General features: G+C 29.5%; 1 protein-coding gene and 1 non-coding gene across 2 annotated transcripts in view; both read right to left on the bottom strand.

Annotated features, from left to right (window-relative positions):
• Window positions 1-22250, bottom strand: part of LOC124954999 (von Hippel-Lindau disease tumor suppressor) — a 75041-nt gene extending 52791 nt beyond the window's left edge. Inside the window, exons 1-2 of the mRNA XM_047508759.1 lie at window positions 22152-22250; window positions 21263-21439 (exon numbers count right to left, since the gene is read on the bottom strand). The gene's annotated coding sequence lies outside the window, so the exon portion shown is untranslated. The remainder of the gene's footprint in view (window positions 1-21262; window positions 21440-22151) is intronic.
• Trnay-gua lies at window positions 20214-20309 on the bottom strand. Its single transcript has 2 exons — window positions 20273-20309; window positions 20214-20249 (listed from the first exon to the last, which is right to left on the bottom strand). It is a non-coding gene; the product is annotated as a tRNA-Tyr (tRNA).
• Window positions 22251-22386: the final 136 nt, after the last annotated feature.

Here is a 22386-nt window from a genome sequence, read left to right on the forward strand (position 1 = left end):
TGTTGACATTCCCTTACATGAAATATTCGAAATGTCCACCTGGTTGAATACAGGCCTCATTAAGTTCCGAATACACTCCCAAATTCCTAGAGTAATATGTATTGAAATCGTATCTTTGAATTTTGTTAGGTATTGTTGGAGTTTTACGTAGTGAATATCTATGTATTATTCATTCTATTATATTAATGAAACAATGTATACAAATGTATACAATGTATACAATGTATACAAATGAATGCATTCACGTCCACACATTTCGTTTATGGTTTGGCGGATTGCAATGTACTAATTGTAAGATTATATTCGGAAGTCTTATAACTCAGAAATTAAGCATTTCCGGATCCACGTTGATAGGACCTATTTTTCTTCTCTGCATATAAGGAATACATTCCAGAAGTTTTGACACAGTTTTATTATACTATGTATACACACACATTCTCAAGAAATTTAGCACGAGATCGAATGTGTTCGATCTCAGGGATATTAATTTATTTATTAAGTAATAATCTCTTGTGAAAGAAGGTATTTAATCTTACCATATTTATCTTCATTATAAGAAAAAATAAATAAATTAATTAATTACAAATATTTTGAATTTCTCTCTATATTTTTTCTGACATCAAACATGATACAATTATCAATAAATTGTAGAAAAAACCATATCTCTCTTTATCAATAAATTTCTTTTTATGTAAATTCGTAAATATTACGAAATTCTAATAGAAAAAAGAGCAGATTATATCTGTTATATAAAAATCTTTTTAATAAAGACTATATTAATATAAGTAAGGATAAATTTAGCATTATATATAAATTAAGGAAATAAGGAATAAGGACATTGTCTTCAAGAATAAAGAAATTAAGTTTAAAAAAGATCGCAAATTTTTTAAAAATATCTTATTTACGTGGATTTCTTTTTTCATACTAGGATATTTAAAAAAAAGTTAAAATATTACCAAAAGCTTGTAATGTTTGTGATAAAAATAAAATTGCCATATAAATTGACGTTATTCATGTTTAATTAATATCAATATCCGCTAAGGATCGACGATGTTGAAATGACCTTAAACAATCTGTAAAATAAAAGAAAACGAGGAAGAGGAGGGAGAGAGAGAGAGAGAGAGAGAAATATGTAGAATTCTTTCTAATTCAGTCAAACGAAAGTTCCACCCAAGTCTCGCGTAAAATTATATGTTGAGCTATAAGAAGTCTTGCATAAAACAATGCATACAAAGGTGTATTCACGATCATGAAAAAACAAACGTAGGATGCACTTCAACGCGATTAAAAAGAAAAAATGTTTAAGTACGTATAACTTGGAAAAGCGCATAGAAGCTATGAAAAAAAAAAAAAAAAGAAGAAAGAAAAAATAATAAAGAGAAAAGAAAAGAAAGGTAAGAGAAGTAAAGATTATTTGCTCTCTGAGTGAAAATCTACAAAAATAATAAAGGATTCTTTTTCTTTTTCTTTTTTTTTTTTTTTTTCAAGGACGCATAAAACGAAAGAGCGCAAAATTTTCTACGGAATAAACAAAGCATCACATAGATTAAGATTTTCTGCATGCGACGTCCTTCGTTTTTCTGCTTTTTTGTTGCAAAATACCACATTCTCTCTCATTCCTGTATTCTTTCTTCTCTTTCTTCTTTATCTTCTTTTTCTTATATCTTTTTTCTGTTCTTAAAAATCTAAAAAGAATCCACGAAGCAAACAAGGATTGCCTCCATGGAAATGTTACAAGAATCCATGAGTCGAGCAAAAACGAAGAAAATAATAACTACTCCAATTTCAGGGTATTCTTGACTTTCAAAATTTATAATTTTTCTCAACGTTACTAATACAATAAATATATTATTTATCTTTCGAATAATAAAATAAATTAATAATAGCAAAACAAAAAGCGAATTAAAAATGGAAAAGAAAGAACGAGTTCTTCAAAAATCATTTTAAGTAATATACTTTTTACTTTTAATCATTATTTCACGTTACAAGGCATTTATAATTTTTTTCTTTCTTTTTTTCTTCTCGCAAAATGTCAATAGGGATAAATTTAAATTACTAACGCGTTCTGTAAGAAGCTCGACAATCGGCACAACGTAAAAGCGACGATTTGTGGAGTATCTCGGTAAACAGTTTCATTGTTAAGAGTGTATACTTTCCAACTCGAAACGGGGAAAAAAAAAAGGGTCGTACGTACGTGGACTCGGTAACGAGAATTCACTCCTTCCCTGTCTGTCTCTCTCTTTATTTCTCTTTTTCCCTGTTTCCTTACTCTTCGTTTTTCCTTCGGATAAAATGAAGTCGAGTATTCTTAACTAAAATTTCACAACCGTGTAGTGACTAAGCATATTTCCTCAAATACTATTTTATAATATATTAATATCATGAAATAATATATTTTAAGAAAAAAAAATATTAAAATCTTTCCAAGTATATTATAAAGATTATAATAATTCTATATTGGCTTGTAATAAAATTTATAATATAATATTTTGCATATATATTATACTGTACGTATAATATCGTATGTACGAGTGTATATGCATATTATATACTGTACATATATATAAATAAAAGTAGTATTTTTTATTATCGAATTACTTTTGAAATACTTATGATGAATTCTATGTTCTGTCGTCTTTCTATTTACAGTAAAATGCCTATAAAAATATTCCTCCAAAATGGACATAGAGGTTTCACATTTGCACTTGGCCAAGTAGTCGAGAGAAGCCATATTGAATTGCAAAGTTTTCACAGATTTTCAAGTCCGTCGAGTCCTCGTGTTCACCGTCCACAAAGTTATAGACGTTGAAAAGGAAAGGAAAGGAAATAAGTAAGGGAGGAAGGAAGGCCTGACAATTGACTTGCTTCATTTTCCTTGAATCGTACCACTCGGGAAAATCCAGATTTTCCAAATCGAAATTCCTCTTGTTCGTGTATGCACGCGAGTGTGAGCGCGAACGCGAGCACAGACTTGCAAGACTTTCGAGAACGACAAGTTTGTTTCTCTCCGCTTCTTCCGCTCTCATACCTCCTACATCTCCTTTTTCTCCTCCTTCTCTTCTTCTTTCAGAAGCGCTTCTTATTTGACTTTGACATACGTTCAACTACGCGAGAAATAAAACAGCGAATAAACTTTAGTAAGAGGGAATGTTTCGCTTTTGAGGGCGGAAAATATACCCAATTTTTATCCTTCTGATATAAACGAATAAAATGAAATTTATTTTGTATGTGAAATAATTAAAATTAAACAAAGTCAGAATTAAGAAAAACTGAAAATTAATAATTAAAATAATTAATATAGAAAGCGGAGAATATTTTCGTTTTTTCATCCTTTCCGAGATAAACGAATGAGTGGAATTTATTGTATATGTGAGATAATTAAAATTAACGAATGTAAGAATGAAGAAAAATAAAAATTAATAATTAAAATAATTAAAATAATTAAAATAATTAAAATAATTAAAATAATAACAAATCTTGCCCTCTCATATCTTCATTAAATCAAAATTGTAACTAATTAAAAAAAAAATTAATAAATAAATAAATAATAATTACGTAACCATTTAAAACGATCAAGAATCTTCAAAGATCAATGTTGGCCGTAAGTCAAAAAAATCTACAAATTCGTTTGATTAAATTACCCGTCGTAAGACATTGAGTTCCTTACTTTCAAAATTTCAATAAAAGCTTCTTCATGATGTCGAAAATCTTTCCGCGTCAATTATGAAGCAGCCTACTAGTAGAAAAGAATTGTACTTTGTCGCAGATTTTTGATACAGTCAAGAATCCTCTCGATGTCAGGATTCATATCATAAAACTAAACACAAATAAGTCTCGTTGTTTCCTTTTTTATTTTTTTTCCTCTCTTTCCCAACATTTTGTAGTCACTCGTTTGCATTTCATCGAGACTTTATGCAACGACCGCAACCAGAATGTTCCGACGTCGTTCTTTCTTAAAATTCTTCGTTCCCTTCAACCACCGTTTCTCAATCCAAGATCCATCCATCGCTGAACTTTCATCGAATCGGAAACGAATCAGAGACGTCTTTCTCCAAAAAAAGAGAAAAAGAGAGAAATAGATATATATATATATATATATATATATATATATATATCTATTTCTCTCTTTTTCTCTTTATATATATATATATATATATATATATATATATAAAGAAAGAGAGAGAGAGAGATAATGATAAAAATAAAAATGTGATTTCGACGAACCACGCAAACAGGGTCAGCGATTTTAAATTGCTTCCTTACGTTGAATGACATCACGATTGAACGGGATCCTGAGGTTGAAGCGATTGATTTAAATATCGTTAGAAATTTGTAGAGAAAATGAAAATCTAAATTGACATTAAATCGAAAGAATACCACTCTATTTAAATAAATATCTTATATAATGAGTTAATTTTTTTTCTATTAATTTTTTTTATTTTTATTTTTATTTTTATTTTTCTTTATAAATTTATTCGATCTCAATTAATTTCAAGAAAATTATGTTAATCCGTGAAATTTAATACATAGAATTTTCTAATCGAAAAATAATTTTTTGATATCTCAATTCTTCAAATGGAAAATCGAAAAATGGTTTTCTCTTCGCGTTGTTCAGATAAAAATCACAGTCAAAAAGAAATCAAATGCAGTGAAATCATTTCCCATGTTAAATGAAGAGTCAAGGAGTCGTGAAGGAAAGCTTTCGCGCGTAACGCACAGCTTTCGTTCTGTAAAATCGGTCGAAAAGACGAATGAGGGAAGCAGAGAACGCGAGTATGGAAGAGAAAATTTATGGAGGCTCAGTTTATTAGCCATTAGGGTAGAAAGCCTTCTCGAATATTGTCCCGGCACATTCCAGCGACGGCTCAACATCGATTCCATGTTCACGTATACACGTACACACGTACACATGTACGCAACACGAACCCAGAGACCGAAGTAATCCCGATGCAAGCTGCAGTCTGCAGTCGAAAGATGGAAAATTGAAATTGAAGCTCCGGCATCGACTTAATATATTCCACCAACGAGATGGATTTGTTCCACGAGCTCGTTAAAATATTTTATATAGAATCAATACGAGCTGCTTTCGTTAAAATCCTACAAATTTTTACTCCATAATATTACATCAAGATACTTGTATCTTCAAACGATAATCTTATAAATATATTAGGTGAATCATATAAAATTAAAAACGTCAATATCTCTCACGATGATGAATAGAAAAATGAAATTGATATTATGATCATCAAATTCATCAAAGAAAGAAAGAACACTGAATATCTTTAATTAACTGAATATCTTTAATTAACTGAATATCTTTAATATCATAGACCTATCAATAAATTTTCAAGATTGATATTTTCGTTCACAGTTGTAACGATAATATATATTAATATTGTTTTGAATTTATCTTAATCTGCTTTAAAACTTTTATACCCGCAAAATAGCCAAGTTTTATATAAAAAAAAAAAAAAACATCGATAAACCCCATATTTTGGAAAATATAACTTTTAAATAAAAATTCATAATTTTACTATATCAGATTTTTCGAACCAAACATATTTGTTTTTTTTTTAACTTTGTTCTATTGACAGAATTAATCGAGATATTCACTATTTCCAGTAATAGATGACTCGTAGGGTATATCACTTCTTACATACAGTAATTTTATAATCAAATGAAACGAATATAAAAAGAAAAAAAAACTTGACAAAATTTCATTTTCTACAACACGTCTGCGTCTTTCGTAAAAACAACATAGTCCGTTTAATATATCCTATGATCGTGCATATAAGCGTGTTCGCAATTGAAGTCCAAGCATGGTGCAGCTTGTAGTCGAAGGGCGGAAAATTGAAATTGAAGTTGTCATACGCGAGTAATACAGCAGCAGTAGAAGCAGTAGCAACAGTAGCAACAACAGCAGCAACAGTAACAGTAAAGGCAGCAACAACAGCAGGAACAGCATTTTATTCTCAAACGTATTCGAACGTGGGGTATCAATTTGTCTTGCGTTATACGCGTCAAAGTATATCGTATTACAAGCTGGCAAGCTTAATCTACCGTGAACGATAAGGATTAATCCTCGCGATATTTCACGCTTCCGGCGCATTACTTCTTTATCTTTTTGAAAAATTTATTACCATACGAACGCATTTTTTCTTTCTCCTGTCGATTTGTACATACAAGTCTGGCATAATAAATGGTGAGAAAAAAAAAATAAATTCAATAAATAAAAAGCAACTTATATATGTGTGTGTGTGTGTGTGCGCGTGTGTGTGCGTGTGTGTGTGCGTGTGTGTGCGTGTGTGTGCGTGTGTGCGTGTAAATAAATCAAATGTTTTTTGTTTTTCTTTCTCTTTTTTATTTTCTCCTATAATTAGAAGTTAACAAAAACGTAATGCCTGATTGTTTTTTTTCAAAAGAATAACAAAAAAGAAAAAAAGAATGAAAACAAATATATGAAAAGTATCTTCGTGTAGATTATTATTGTTGTATATTATAATATATAGACGGTGATCACTTTGATCGAATTTATCGAATCGCTCGAAGATTAAATAATAAGATGAACGCTCGAAATAAGCTTTATCGTATTTCATTTGTTCTGACACGCCTTGTTTCTCGGTGTGACATTGCTCGTTCTCTGAGAGATAGAAAAGAAGAAGAAACAGAAAAGAGGAGGAGAAAAGGAGAGAGACCGAGAGAAAAGAGGAAGAGAATAGGAAAAACGGCGACAAAATCAATATTGGCTGTTCCTGATATTTGTTTGGGATGCGACCAGGGAGGGTTTGGATTCTACGTGAGTATGGTGGCAGAATGAAAAGGACATGGTCACAATCGCTTCGGGATAGGATCCTTTCATTAAATCGAAAACGTCTTTCATGGCGGTAAGGAATCAGTATAAAGGATCTAAAATGACCAGAGGCAGAAAGATAGAGAGAGATAGAAGTAGAAAGATAAAGAGAGAAAGAGAGAGAGAGAGAAAGAGAGAGAGGAAGAGATAGAGAGACAAAGCTGTACCATTTATTCCAGACTGGAAGTAGAAATTCTGATCGAACCAATTTCTATGTTCCTTCGTTTTCAAAATCGAACCGCTCTTATTCTACGAGATTTACGTTTCTATACTTATTTTCTTAATCTAATAATCTTTCATCTGAATCATCATCTTCATTTTTTGTCTCTAATTTTCTAAATAACAGACTTTCAATTTGTAATTAATTATATAATTAATCTTATTTTTAGATACATCTATTAGATCTTCGTTAATCTATAGATTGAATTGACGATTAAATGAAAATCAGATAATTAAAGAAAAAAGAATAAAGAATGATTATTAAATGTATATATATATATATAATAATTATCTGATATTTAATAATGAGAAAAGACATAATATTGTGTTCATTATACCATGTAACATTCTAACAAACATCAGTACACATTTTTAAAACTTTAGCTTGCCAAGTTAAAGTGCGATTTAAAGTTTTTAAGCTTCTCTAAATAATGGTGAAATTCTAGTGAAATTCTAAATGCGTTTGCTTTTAAAAGCTAAACTATCATGAAAGGAATTCATTTGTCGAGAAAGCACTAAAATATTTGTTTTCAAAATACGAGAAACTTATCGTGTAAAATATCGATTAATAAATTGATCAATAAATAAATGTAGATTAATTTCGAGAAATAAATGTAGATTAGAAAACCGAACGCATTCAATGACTAAAGATCGAAACAATTATGAATTCGAAAAGAATTTTGAATGAAGGAGGTAATTCGTTGCTTCGTGATCATTTACTAAAAGAATAGAAGGAAAAAAGGAACGAGAATATAAAGAAAAAAAAGAGAGAGAGAATAACATAGTTGAAAATACATTCATAAACGAGGTTGGTGGTTAATGAAATTGCGTAAGTAACGACCGCACGTATAACGTATCCTTTCGTATAAAGTGCGCTCTTAAAGATCTTTATTATTATGCAAATTCGAAACAACGGTTCTCGAAACAATTTTCAAAAGATTGTGACTGGAAAATTAACCATCTAATTTTAATTTAGATTGTTATCAATTTCTCTTTCTTTCGCATCGACTACGCATTAAACTCTCATCATTTCTCTCTCTCTCTCTCTCTCTCTCTCTCTCTCTCTCTCTCTCTCTCTCTCTCTCTTTCTCTCTCTTCCCCTCTTTCTCTTTCTAATCACATACGCAAATACGAATGCGCAACACGATGAATACGTGTTAGAGAAGTTAGATTCTATGCATCAGATTATATTCATTTACAAGGTCATTATAAAGTTCCGAATCCAAGGTTACACGCATTGTTTCATCCCTATTGTTTAAACTTTATGAATAACAAAACTGAGAAAAAATTCTTTCTTTTATCTCTTAGATAAATAAGACTAGTCAAATAAATTATTACTCAAATTTTTGAATAATAGTTTAATATAGATTAAAGTAAGAAAAAAATATTTTCAATTTTAATATCTCGCGATTTCTTTTCAACATCGTACACGGTTTATCACTTAATTAATTATCTAATTTGCGAGATGTTTCCTGACGATAGTAACCAATATTCCTCTACTTTCAATTGCTCGAAAATCCGGTGAAAGCTTTGAATTATTTTTATTCGAAAATAAAAGTATCCTCGTAGACGATTCGGAAATATCACGAAGAAAGGTGACTTGGCAAAGTATCGTGACTTTATTTTGTCCCTTCCTTTCCTTCGATGAAATCATTTAATAGCTCGTTTTCCAATTTCAATGCCAGCCATCAAAAAGACATAACGACATTGTGTCTCTCTCGACTGTTCTACAATTTCTTTTCGAAATATAAAATTAAATATTCGATATTTTTATGACCTACTACTACTTTTTTGTCAGAAAAAGGAAAATGAACAAAAAAACAAAAATAGAAAGAAAATTGAAAGAACTTCATAACTAATACATTTTAATCGATTCGATAATAGAGATATTATTAAAACATCGCAAAATATTTTCACAAACGAACGTCGAAGAAGTAATTGTTTGAAATTAATTTTGAAGAACTTCATTTCTTATAATTAATAATTTCAATGTTCGACGTATAATCGCATAAAATAGAATATCGCTTATATAAGAAACTGGAATAACGGTATAAATCACGGAATAGGAGAAAACTTAAATAAATTCAATGAAATCAATGAAATCTCAGCAACTGTAAAAGGTCATAATGCCAATTAAATACGCGAATTATCTCGCAGTCGATCACGTATTCCCGGTTTTCTTCTTTTTAATCATCAGGATTCACGAAGAAATCCAGCACGATTCTGAAGATCACGAGGCGCCATAAAATGTGACTTTAGTGAGATTCAATGACCGAATAAAGCGTACACCGACATTGCTGGCACGCTCGTATAACTACTCTTGGCACAAGAGACCAAAATGAAACGGGGCGTGACCGAGAAGAGAAATCACATTTGCCAAAGAAGCCGATACTCTACGAACCCTTACTTCCCATCTTCACGAAAATGCAACGATATATTTAACATCTAAATTATTTTTAATATTACGTTATTCATTTTGTTATACTGTTATAGTCTAATAATTTTTAATCACATCTTTGAACTACGTGAAAGAATATGTTTATTTTAAAGAAGAGAATTACTAAAATATAACATATAATACACAATAAAAGAACACTTATCTTACTTATTCCTCAACCATTTCGTCTTTAAGTTTCCTTGTTTTGTTTCTTTCCTTCATTGAATTTCTATATATACATATGTATGTATGTATGTATGTATGTATATATGTATGTATGTATGTATGTATGTTTGTATGTATGTATATATACATATGTGTGTATGTGTATATATGTGTAATATAATTTTCTATAATAAAATAACTTGAAATTTTACAAGAAAAGATATCCAAACTGGAAATTTAGAAAATTATGAAACTTTGTGGATATGTAGAGATATATATATATACGTATATGTATTACACAATTCTCTTTTGCTGTTCAAATTCATTCTAAGGAATAAAATCGATATTTGAAAATTCAGCCATTTTCCGATAATTAGCAAATTTTAAAAGATAGAAAAAAGTGTCTTCTTTTATTTAGGACTATCATTTGATAAAAGATTTGTCAATTGTTCATAAAATTAACAAAAAGTTGTATTCTTTATATAACTTACATAACTATGGAGCAGCGTAATATTTTTTTTTTAATACAAATACAAAGTTTATTGTAATGTATGAATTTTGTTTATTAACAATCAAAAAACTTTTGGATTTGTATCATATGTTTACTATTTTGTAAATAATTTATTATAAAATTGTACGAATTATAAATTGAAAAAATAAAATAATTTATTTAAGAATTGGTTCACAAGCAAAAAAAAATTGAGTATCCCCAAAGTTTTATAATTTTCTAAATTTAGGAATTGGTGATCCTTCCTTATTAAAACTACAAAAGAGTTCTTTTCAATAGTTTAAGTTCCTTCTGTATTTCCCTAAATCTTGTTAAGAACCCTTAACATCTTAAGCCCTTCTTTTCCCTTTCCCAATTCAAATATAAGAATAACTTGCACTATCGATTTCAAGTTCCAAGATATTTTCAAATCTATATTAACGCATAATAATTCACTTAGAATATCTTATGAATACGAACAAAAACATAACGAACTAATATATTTCCTGAATTTTAACTTAATAAACAAAATAATGACTCAACGTTATTGTTTAAGATTATTGATCGTTATCTCTTATGATCGTTATCTCTTATGATCGTTAAACGAAATATCGTTGCTTGCAATTAACTCGAATTTTATTTATCTAACGACCGGTTAAAATTAATGGCTCGGAACAGAAAGCTGGGGATTAGATTTAATATGAGAATATAAAGTGTACAAGTGGTAAGAGACATTTTTCAGCTTACCATAAGCTTCCTCGGTTGTTAAAGTCTGTTAGAATGAATCGAGAGAGGTCATCTACTCGTATATTAATACATACAAAAGTATTTACATAGATATGTATGTACGCTGATAAAAGCTTAGTCATTAATAATCTTTGCGCAGATGTTTCTGCACTGATCTTCGTACTGTCTATGAGTCGTTTATATATAGTATTACCTACGTATAAAAAAGAATTTACAACGTTTCTTTATAATACTTTACATTAGGATAACTTAGGTATCAACATTATTGAAATCAATAAATAAAAGAAGAAATCTTAACTGCATTTGTCAGTCTCTCATTGTATATCGTAAGTCGCTAAAGGAAGTTATACAGTAACAACATCGATACATGATCGATTAAAAGATTACATGTGACTTCATTCCGTCTTGTTACGGAGAAAGCAGTTGGTATAAAAAATTTTCTATGGTAACTAAATATATTGGAAAGATACAGATCAATCAAAAATTATATCAGTAAAGTCGGTTCTTGCAAAAAATACGAATTATAACACTATAGAAAATATTTATTTTCATTGAAATATTTATAATTTATATTTAAATGAAATATCAATATTTCATTTTTTAATAGAATAAAAAATATAAGTCGTGCCTTGAAAAACAAGTCTTTACATGTATCTAGTAGATCAATCACGATCTTTACATGGTTATAAGACAAAGTAATAAAAAGTATATTCATCAATCCGAAGAATATTTTGATTTGACAATCACGAAAAAGTTATTTGAAAATTCATGCTAGTCTCTTTTTTATTTCATTTAATATTACAGCAGAATTTGTATGAACTTGCAATTAAAACAACACAATATGTAGATATATGGGTACGTGTGCACTTTAAAGATTCTCACGTAGAAGCTACTTATCATTAAAAAATTTCTGATTTATGTTCGTAGAAGATACATACGTACTTTTCGTAGAAGATACATAGAACTATATTGGCATACAAACACGTATGCGTACAAATGTATAATACATATGTATATATCAAAACGACAAATCATACGGTTGCTAGATGCTTGTTTAACTTTTCCACGTGCTCAAAATGTATTTTGTATGAGATTCATAAATGAATGTAAATCATAAATGAGAACTCGAAGCAACCCTTTCACCACTGAAGTGTTGATCCAATTATGAAATTATATGTTTTAAACTTGAGGTTAACCTACGAAATGTGTCTCCTCTCACTCTCTCTCTCCCCCCCCTCCTCTCTTTCTCCCCCTCTCTCCACCACGATAATTGAAAAGTTGTCACGATTTTCTACGAAATAAAACGATTACTATTTTCGAATACTTCAGCGTGACTAAAATCTTAACTAAATCTTCGTAAATTTGCTACGAAAACATTATCTAACTATCGCAAAATAATAAAGCATAACGGAAATAATATCGCGTTTAAAGAATGCATTATAATCGCACTTCCCGTCTGAATAAAGAATAACGGGCGAGTGACTCTGAGATAGCATCGATAAAGCCATAAAACTTTGTACCCCTTACATACATATTTCTTTGTCACTTATCCCGCAACCGCATTCGTGAGATCTTTATTCGAACATACATACACTTGACTATAACTTATCATTTTTACGATAGACTTACGATGGGTTAGTTTTATTATTCATAGTATTATATTATTAGAAATTATTATTTAAATTAATTTATTTATTACCTATACTTATTATTATCTTATCAAAAAATATGAAGATCTAATACGTGATTAAAAAATTTCTTGCACGGTCCTTTATCAATAGATACAAATAAATCTTTCAAGTAACGATAATAAAATTGTCTATTTAAAGGTATCTAACTTGAGTAATACATAGAGAAATCGATTAAATATCATACATAAATCTGATAAAGGGATTTAGTTTATCATTGCAAGATTTACTTCATTGAAATGTACGGAATGAACCATAACTCTTGAAGAGACAGATAGACAGACAGACAGACCGAGAGAGAGAGAGAGAGAGAGAGAGAAAGAGAGAGATATGTAAGCTGGTCATAGTTATTACTCGAGTGCACATCTCGAACGATGGATTCTCGTAAGTTACCAGTCGGAGGATATTAACATAGCGACTCTCTATATGCAGTAATCGTGCAAGTATAACAAACTGGCCTTTCAATAGAGAGAACTAATAGCAGAACTCGACAGAGTTTCGGCGACACGAGGCAGCACCTACCCTCAGGGAGTTTCTACGTACATAACATTGGTGTCTCCATAATTCATGTACCTAGGAATCGAGTATAGAGGCGTCTCGCTCTCCAACCGAATCTCAACGTAAATAATATCTTTCAACGAGTACGACGAAACCGACGTGGCATACTCATAAATCAACATCCACGATACTGTCCTTGAACAGGAAGACCAACTACTATCAAAATCTTTCATACCAAGAAAGAGTAACATCGTTCATAAATCATTTCTAGAACAATCGATGCAATCAATGCAATCAATGCCATTGTGATACTTTTTTATGAATTTATGTTTATGTAGTTTTTTCAATTTGATTTTATAAATTTTTTAAAAAGAACTTCTGATCGTACTAATGCTTCAATTTGAATAGAGATATTAATTTAGAATCTGTGATATTTTGAAATAATACAATTTTTTATCATAACTTGACCTATGTAAAAAGCAAATATAGATAAATAAATATGTACTTTATAAAATAATGCTTTTTATAAAATTAAATACGCTAATTAAATACGTGCTTTGGAAAATTTTCAAAGTAATATTTTCTTTAAAATTTTTTCATATCCATTAGAGTGATTCTTCGAGTTTTCTGTTTTTATTTATTTTTATTCCTCTTTTTTATAGACTATTTATGGTCGCTACAACATCAATGGTTTTTGATAATCATATTAGTTAATACTAACATCAATAATGTCTTAATCTGTGATCTTTTTCCTATTTCATTCGATTTATTTAAACATTCTTTAAGTCTGAAAGACATATTAAATCTTAATTTAATCTTAAATCATTTAATTAATCAGATTTTATGAACAAATGATATTTAACAAAAATGAATTCATTAAAATTTTAAAATAATTCAATAAATATTTTATCCTATTAAAGGTCATCTCATATGTTTTATGTCATTGATCGCACTAAAATATAACATTATATTTTCCAATAGAAACAAGTTAGCACGTTTATGCAATTCTGACAGTTTATTTACCACCATTTCCATGACGCTATGAATTTATGAAATCCCTACTGGGATTTATACCACACGAATCGATCAAAATCGTGAGTATCGCGTTGACCATACATGACAAGCGAAAAATGATAATGAGTGTGCGGTTATCCGAGAGATAAATGAAAATTTATGACAAAGTCACGGAGATTCAGATGGTAACCAACCCTGTTCCCGATTGTTGTTCATGTCTATTTTACGTCCGATGGAAATGGACAAACGATGAAATTTGTGGCTGCGCGTGCTCGAACCGGCAGTCAAACGAATCAGCAGATAGGAAGGAGTTATTGCGTGACACCTATCGAATAGTTTACGCTCAAAGTTTCAACGCAGAATTTCGTTGACGGTAACGGGATACGTCGTTTGAAATGACTAGAGCGGAATCAAACGGATCGCGTTTTACCTAGCGATTGAACGATTCTTCTCTTTGTTTCTCTCTCTCTCTCTCTCTCTCTCTCTCTCTCTCTCTCTCTCTCTCTCTCTCTCTTTCTCTCTATTTTTCTATCTATCTATCTCTATCTCTCTCTTTCTTTCCTTGTCTCTTTTTGTTCATACATTCTATTCTTTGTCCTTGTTGCTCGACAAAAATTGTATAATAGAATGAATTAAAACGTGAATACATTTCTGAGTACCAGCCTGATGTGAGTTGTTCATTATTTTAAAATTGTGAGTCAAACATAATCAAAATTTAGAATAAAACTTTGTTAAACCATAATTGTATTTTGGTAAAAATTTTGAGACGATCTATACAATCATATAGGACAACATTTCTTAATCTGCGGATAGCGTTAAATATTCAATGGGTCCTGATACAATAGTTGCTACATTACGTCAAAGCGAGGTAAGTGATTAATTTGTAAAAAATTTCGAGAAAGTTTTCACAAAATTTTCTTGCAAATACACGAAAATACCACAATAATATTCGTATCTTTAAAATAATATATAACGACTCCAATTTATCAGATTTTTAAAAATTTTATTTTATAAACGTTTGAGTAGTAGTACCATTACGAACAAATGTATTAGACCACACGACAAAAAGGTTGAGAAAAATTGATTTATATTAAACAACAATATATTTCATTCAATCTACAAATTTTGAATAGATTACTCTGATAAAAAAGTTATTAACTGACATTATGTTCATGTGTTTCAAAGTTTGAAATATTTCGATCATACATGTATATGGAATTTGTTATGGATTGTTTAATCTTTGAATCATTTTGATATCGAAAATCAGATCGAGTTAAAATTATTCGTAGATCTTTGTGACATGCAACATGATTTTTAGTATAAATTTTAAGTCAATCCATCCAATCATTTTGATGCTAAAGTGGATAGACACGTACATACATACATATATATATACACGCATCGATCGTACATTTCGAGTGTGATATTGGATTTTTCCGACAAGTTCTTGCATACGAGTTTTAACGAGAAATTTACCTTGACAAGACTTACATACATGTGCTGTCTACATAGCACTACGTTGCACTTCTCTTCTTTTAAAATTGTTTGCAAATTTGCATTCTAAATTTTAACTAAAAAGAAAACTATTTGTGTTAAAACTTATGAAAACATTATGTCAGAAAGAAATAATTTTATTTTCCAACGAGAAAGAACAAGTACAAAAAGAAAAGAAATACAATTGAATAAATATGTAAAAGAAATTTTATATCTTTAATCTGTTAACGAATTAATTCTTCACGATAATTTAATCTCTTTCGTTATAAAAGAATAAATAATTTATTTGCTTCTATTAAAAAGGCATTAAAATTTCCGATTCTTCTTCTTCTTATGATTCATCAATTTATTTAAAGCTGCCCTTCTTCATTCATAACATTTTATTTTTAATAATAGTTGTATATTTTGCTATTATATTTTAAGTTTCAATAGATTGAATATCGTGGGTGTTACCGATGGTCTGCAAAATCGATTCTAATATTTTTAAGATTATTTTTGTGACGTTTTGGAAACTATAAGTATACTTTCTAATGTATAAATAATAAAGTCTCCTATAAAAGATATATATAACAAATTTTTTCTATATCTCATATCTACAAAAAGTTACGGAAAATATTACATAAATATATAAAATCGATTCGACACTCAACATGTTTTAATAATATTATAATATTTTCTATATAATCAAATAAATTTCACATACATTCATGTTCATTTATTGAAAATCTCCTCGATAAAAAGATTAAATTTGAACAACGTCAAAATAAAAAAGCAAAGTAATTATTACGAAAACGCTATGTGAATATTACAAACCACAAGAATAAATTTTTTATCAGAACAAATTCCTTGTTAAAACATGGATGCCAAGACTTGATGGATGATGTACGAGAAAAAAGAAAAATATATATGCACATTATTTAGAATCCTCTTTCAAGTGCTCGAACAATTTTTTTGAACAATTTTCTGGTTGAAAGATATAAGTGTAAACCAAAAACAGGATTAAAGGGCCTAACGATTCCCAATCCTAGGGAGATTTCGACTAATGGGAATAAACGTGCGAGAATGTAATGTATGCGTGTAAGCACACTATAAATGACAGTAGTCGCGATACGGGCGATATAATCGTGGAAACGAGAAAATTTGTGGTCGCCGTGCGATCGGCTCGAACGTCGAGTGGCTCATACGTGTTCGACTGGCAAAAATCCGCGACCGAGCCCGCATTGCCAACGATCGTCACCAAAATTTAGCACCCGCGTCGACGAAGCACCTACCATTATCCTTAACTTCAGTTTGATACGACATTTTATTTGGGAGTTTGGTATTTTTAAAATAGTGAATAAAAGTAATAAAAAAATGAGAATCAAAAAAGTTGATTTCATTGATTCAATTCAAATTCAAATTGAAAAACGTGACATTTTGAACAAAATATATTTGTAACAATTATTGTTAACTCTGATAACTTTTATTATTAAAAATATACTTTTATTTATTATAGTTGTTATATTTTTTTTTATTAGTATAGTCAACCATGACGGACAATTAAGATTTAAAAAAATATTTTTGTACTTAAGCATTCGTCAGATTATATGTGACGTTCTATGATTCGAAAGGTGAAATAAACATTTTTTCATTCGCTCTATCATCGATTTTTTGGGAAAGCGTAAAAAATTGCTTCAAATATCATTCATATATCAGAAGATCGAGAAACATCGGAATTTACGAAATAAAATTTTTTTCCATAACCCAATTTTGAATTATACTTTTATTATTTGTATTATTTATTACAGTTATAGAATTATTCATTTGAGAAAAAATATATTTCATATATAATAAATAAATACTTATATATACATATACTAAGATATGTATAAATTAAACTATTTTACATAAATAAAAAAAGAATAAAAATAAATATTTCATTATTCCATTAAGATCAACTATCTTATTGTATATTTTTTTTTTTATAACTTCTAGCTAATCCATAATATATATAATATATAAATCGAATTTTAATATCTTTCAAAAATTAACACCACTATACTATCTTATTAAAACCACTTATCTTAAGATATACATTATGCAGAAATATCTTATTGAAAGATATTTCTATAATGACTTCTGGCTAATCTATTTATATCATTACGAAGTTAAAAATACAAATCCGTAAAAAAAAAGAATACATCTTTTCTTATCTTTTGAGCAGCTATAAAAGAAAAAAGAAAAGAAAAGAAAATAAAAGAAAATAAAAAAAGAACTAACGAACTCAAACGACCGATACGAATCGTAATTTGTTCTAAGGCTCGTTAATCCGTAAATGAGAGAAACCAGCGTATAACATCGTAGTCACGAACGTAATCGAGCGTTAAAAGTTTCGTAGCGTCTCCGTGATGAGATAGAAACGAGCAGCCACGCGCGCAAAACGGTTCAATTTGTCCAACTTGATTCTACTGCCCCTTCTTCGCGTTCGCAACGAAGCTATGCACAGCTTTCAAGCCAATTTCGAACTGGGAGAAACGGGCTAGCTAGGCTGGCGCAAAACGGGCACTACTATTGTTATTCAAATCATCAGAAGGAGATGAACAACCACGAGCGACGATTTTCCGGCCGAAAATGCTAATAACCTAGACGCAACGTTGGACAAATATTTGACGACCAGGACTCTCGGATTAATGCGCCGTGTTAATGCCAATTTTCGATAATTCGATAATAACGTCGTATCGTTATTACACGTTGCATTTGAATATTGTTCGAAAACTTTAAATGGCTATTTAACGATTTGATATTCTTCTTTTTTTCATAAATTCACAAATCCCATCGCTCTTTTTCTCTTATCATTTTCCCATTTCACAACATTTATACATTAAACTTATATTTTTAGTTGTACTAACCGAGCTTTCCAAGACTTTAAAGATGCTTTTTAAACTTCGGAGCGACTCTTTAAGATTTCATGATTTTAAAAACTCTCAAGAATGGTCTTTTCGCGATCAGAACAGCATTCCCTTTTCTCTCTCCCTCTCTCTCTCTCTCTCTTAATTTCACTTCATTCACAAAAAAAGTTTTCTATTTCTTACTGGAAAGAAGAAAAGTAATTCTTGCTAAAGTAATAAATATTATAAATGTTAAAAGACAGTTATCCCTTTAAAGCTCGAGAAATAACTTTTATTATAAAAGATAATAAAAATTGAAATGAATCGATAATCATATTACATATAGAATCTATGGTATCGTCTATCGTGTCAATTTTATCAGACGAATTCGTTACATAAGCTTCAACATTCAAGATTATTTAGATACCGCGATATTAAACCTAAAATTATAAAAATATATTTATAATCGATAATGTTATCGCAACATTTATATCCATTTCATTATTAACTTGATTTAAAATGTTACAAGAAATACAGTGTACGATCGTAATCCAAAGAAATCATCATTGATCTTAAATCTACCATGTTTTCTTGTTCAGTTAATTTGTTAACAAACAAGAAGATCATGTTACCAAAGATTACGATGATGTGATAAAATGAGAAGAAATAAAAAGAGATACAGAATGAAAAAGAAAGAAAGGGAGAGGGAAAATCAGACAATCGAAACGTATGCTCCTGCGATCGTAAGTTATCGGTTAGGTATCAAGCGTAACACCTTCCGTTGTGCAATAATTTATCGAGGGTGTATCGGCGAGCACACAATGTACCAATTTGGTACATATAATACTACTCTCGCGCGCTTGAGGTAGCAATAAATACGGGGAGAGTAGTAATAAATTATGGTGCAGGTAAAGGACGATTAGAAGACAGGCTATAAATTAACGCGGATATATACTGCAGCCTACGATGCGATATCTTATATGTAGGTATATACCAGCTCAATAACCTAAGGAATAAAATCTTTTTTCTTAATATTTCCTTTTTTCAGTAAAATATCCAATAAATAATCACTACTAATCGAACTTTCGATCCTTATTAAAAATTATCAAATTTAATAAAATTTTATAATAATTATATAAAAATAATCAAATATTATTTAATATATATGCCGATTATGTATTATAATTATTAATAATCATCCTAAATAACATGATTATATGTAATTTTAAATAAATTATAATATATATATATATATACATATTGTGAATGAAACTTTTTAAAAATCTAAGATCAATATGCATCGATAAATGCTTCACAAATCGATCGATAAATTTCCAAGTAAAAACACATTATTATCATACCAGATGTAACCCCTTATTAAGTGATCATGCAAATGAAATGCCACGTTATCGCTCACATTGCGGAGATAACTGCATCTAATATGCCTACATTCTTCCAGGTGGCAGCAACTATTGGATATGCAATCGTGAAAAGTCGTATAACACATGGTAATATTTGTTAAATAAATATGTGAAAATAGGGAAGTATCGTAGTTATTTTCTTTAAAACTATTTATTTTTTTTTTTTTTTAAGTATTATTATTTTGTGAAATATGCATTTTATCGACTATAATCGATTTTATAAAAAATAAATACAAGTAATATTTAAAAATGTTTATGAATAAATAAAACGCTTGATCACTTGAATGATATATGAAAAATATTTGAGTATTCAGAAAAAAAAAGTTTCCTTCGAGCCGGATTTGAACCAGCGACCTATGGATGTCTCTCTTAAGTTTAATACCAACTACAGTCCACCGCTCTACCAACTGAGCTATCGAAGGAGTTATGAAGACGAGGAAATTTAATCAATATATGTCAAATTAGATTATTCTTATTAATTTATTGCATCTTGCATTTAACACACGACAAAATTCTTATATAAACAAAAATAAATAAAGTAATACTATTCTTTTATATATACTTTATAATCAAGATTTATCGAATAGATATTATTTGAAAGAGAAAACTAGCATGATTTCTAAAGAATCAAAACTTTTTTCAGTCATTGTCCTTGAATATAAATGTAAAAGTTATATTGAGCGTACTATATGAGCGCGTTCTCACTCTCTCTCTCCCTCTCTCTCTCTCTCTCTCTCCCTCTCTCCCTCTCTCTCCCTCTCTCCCTCTCTCTCCCTCTCTCTCTTGCGGTATTAAGTACTTCTTTTGATTCTTAATGGTTTCAAATTTTACGAATTTTTTCTATAATATTTCACAAATATTCATCAAATTTTACTTATTTGCTTTTTTAAATTTTATTCGACTATCGTATCGTATTACAACAAAATTCATACATCGTCACGTACTACATCACGAATTAAGAAAAGACTAAGGATATTCTCGTCTTATTTTGACCATTATTATTTAAAAAATAACAAATATATAAAAATTGGTATCATTTTCTCAAATAATATTAATAATTCAATTGTATAGAAAATGATATATATACTTTCTACTTGAAAAAAAAATTATAAAAATAAATTCGAAGTACAGGGTTCGACGAGTATATGTATAGCGTTTCATCAAGGGAAGGATAGGTACGACGTTTTCTCGAACAGCTGATCAATTCGATAACTCGTCGACTTTAAACAATGATAAATCGTCTAACTTATAAACCATGTTGATTAAAAAGAAAACAATAGTACTAATTATGTGACAATTGTCTCGGAACATACTAAATTGGTATCTTAATTCGTAAAGATGCAAAAACGAAAGTGATAACCTAAAAAATACTCACCGGAGATGTAGGTTATTATAAAATGTCAATTAGCTTTTGTTCCAAGGCGCTGCTCGACGTCGAACTCGCGACGATCTTCAGATTGGACAGACATGAGTCAACTCTTGATTACGTCACCTTTGTAAAACGATTCGTCGTAACTTGATGAAGCTTTGTTTACACGCACTGTTCATCGTTCTGAAAAAAAGAAACAACGTGTGACACGCACGAACGGAGACATCTACATTGATCTTATACCGATTGAGAACAATGTAGAAAAAGAAAAACATGCCACCAAACGGTATATTACCGATGTGCATTTCAATTCGAAGATGGCTACAAACAAATTCCTATCGAAAAAATTTAATTCTTTAAATTCATTTAAAAATTCTTTACGATAATACATTCATTTTTTCTCTCTATTCAATAATATATAAGCTAATACTAAAACAATTTATCTTAAGGTTTTCCTTAAAATAATGTTAATACTAATAATGTTAATACTATAAATACTAACAAATTATTCCATGAAAAGTTGTTTTAAAAAATAAAAGAAGCGCCATATTAAATTTGTCGATGCTAACGATCTAAGGACAAATAAAAATCGATGAATCAGACAAAAACAAATCGCAAGTTGTGTTATTACTGTTGATAACTTAAAAGAAATATTATTGATGAAAATAGTATTATTGAATAATTTGGTTTTTGATTGTAATATATTGACAAATTTAATCTCACAAAAATCAACTGCAGAATGAAACGAATTCAAAATGTATAGTTAAATTATGATCATTGTACAAAACTTTGTTAAAAAGCAATATATTAGATAAAGAATAGAAATAAAATGTATACGAAAGCACAATATTAACAAGTGCGAAGGCAAATTAACGGAGAACATACAATCCCATACCATTTCGTTCGAAGACTCTCGAGTACTGCCGAATATTATCGAATTTTTGAGCAAGATCACTTCGCTCCTCTAGCGGCACATCAACTAACGACAATGCTATGAATTATTTTCTAAATAATCTTGTAAATATACATATTTTCAAACTCATGATATTTATTATTTTAAGAATACTAATGATATTTATTATTTTTAAATCTAATTTTATTTATATAATAAATTGTATAATTAAAAGATG

Source organism: Vespa velutina, chromosome 1 (assembly GCF_912470025.1).
Source record: "Vespa velutina chromosome 1, iVesVel2.1, whole genome shotgun sequence".
In the NCBI taxonomy this organism is placed as follows: domain Eukaryota; kingdom Metazoa; phylum Arthropoda; class Insecta; order Hymenoptera; family Vespidae; genus Vespa; species Vespa velutina.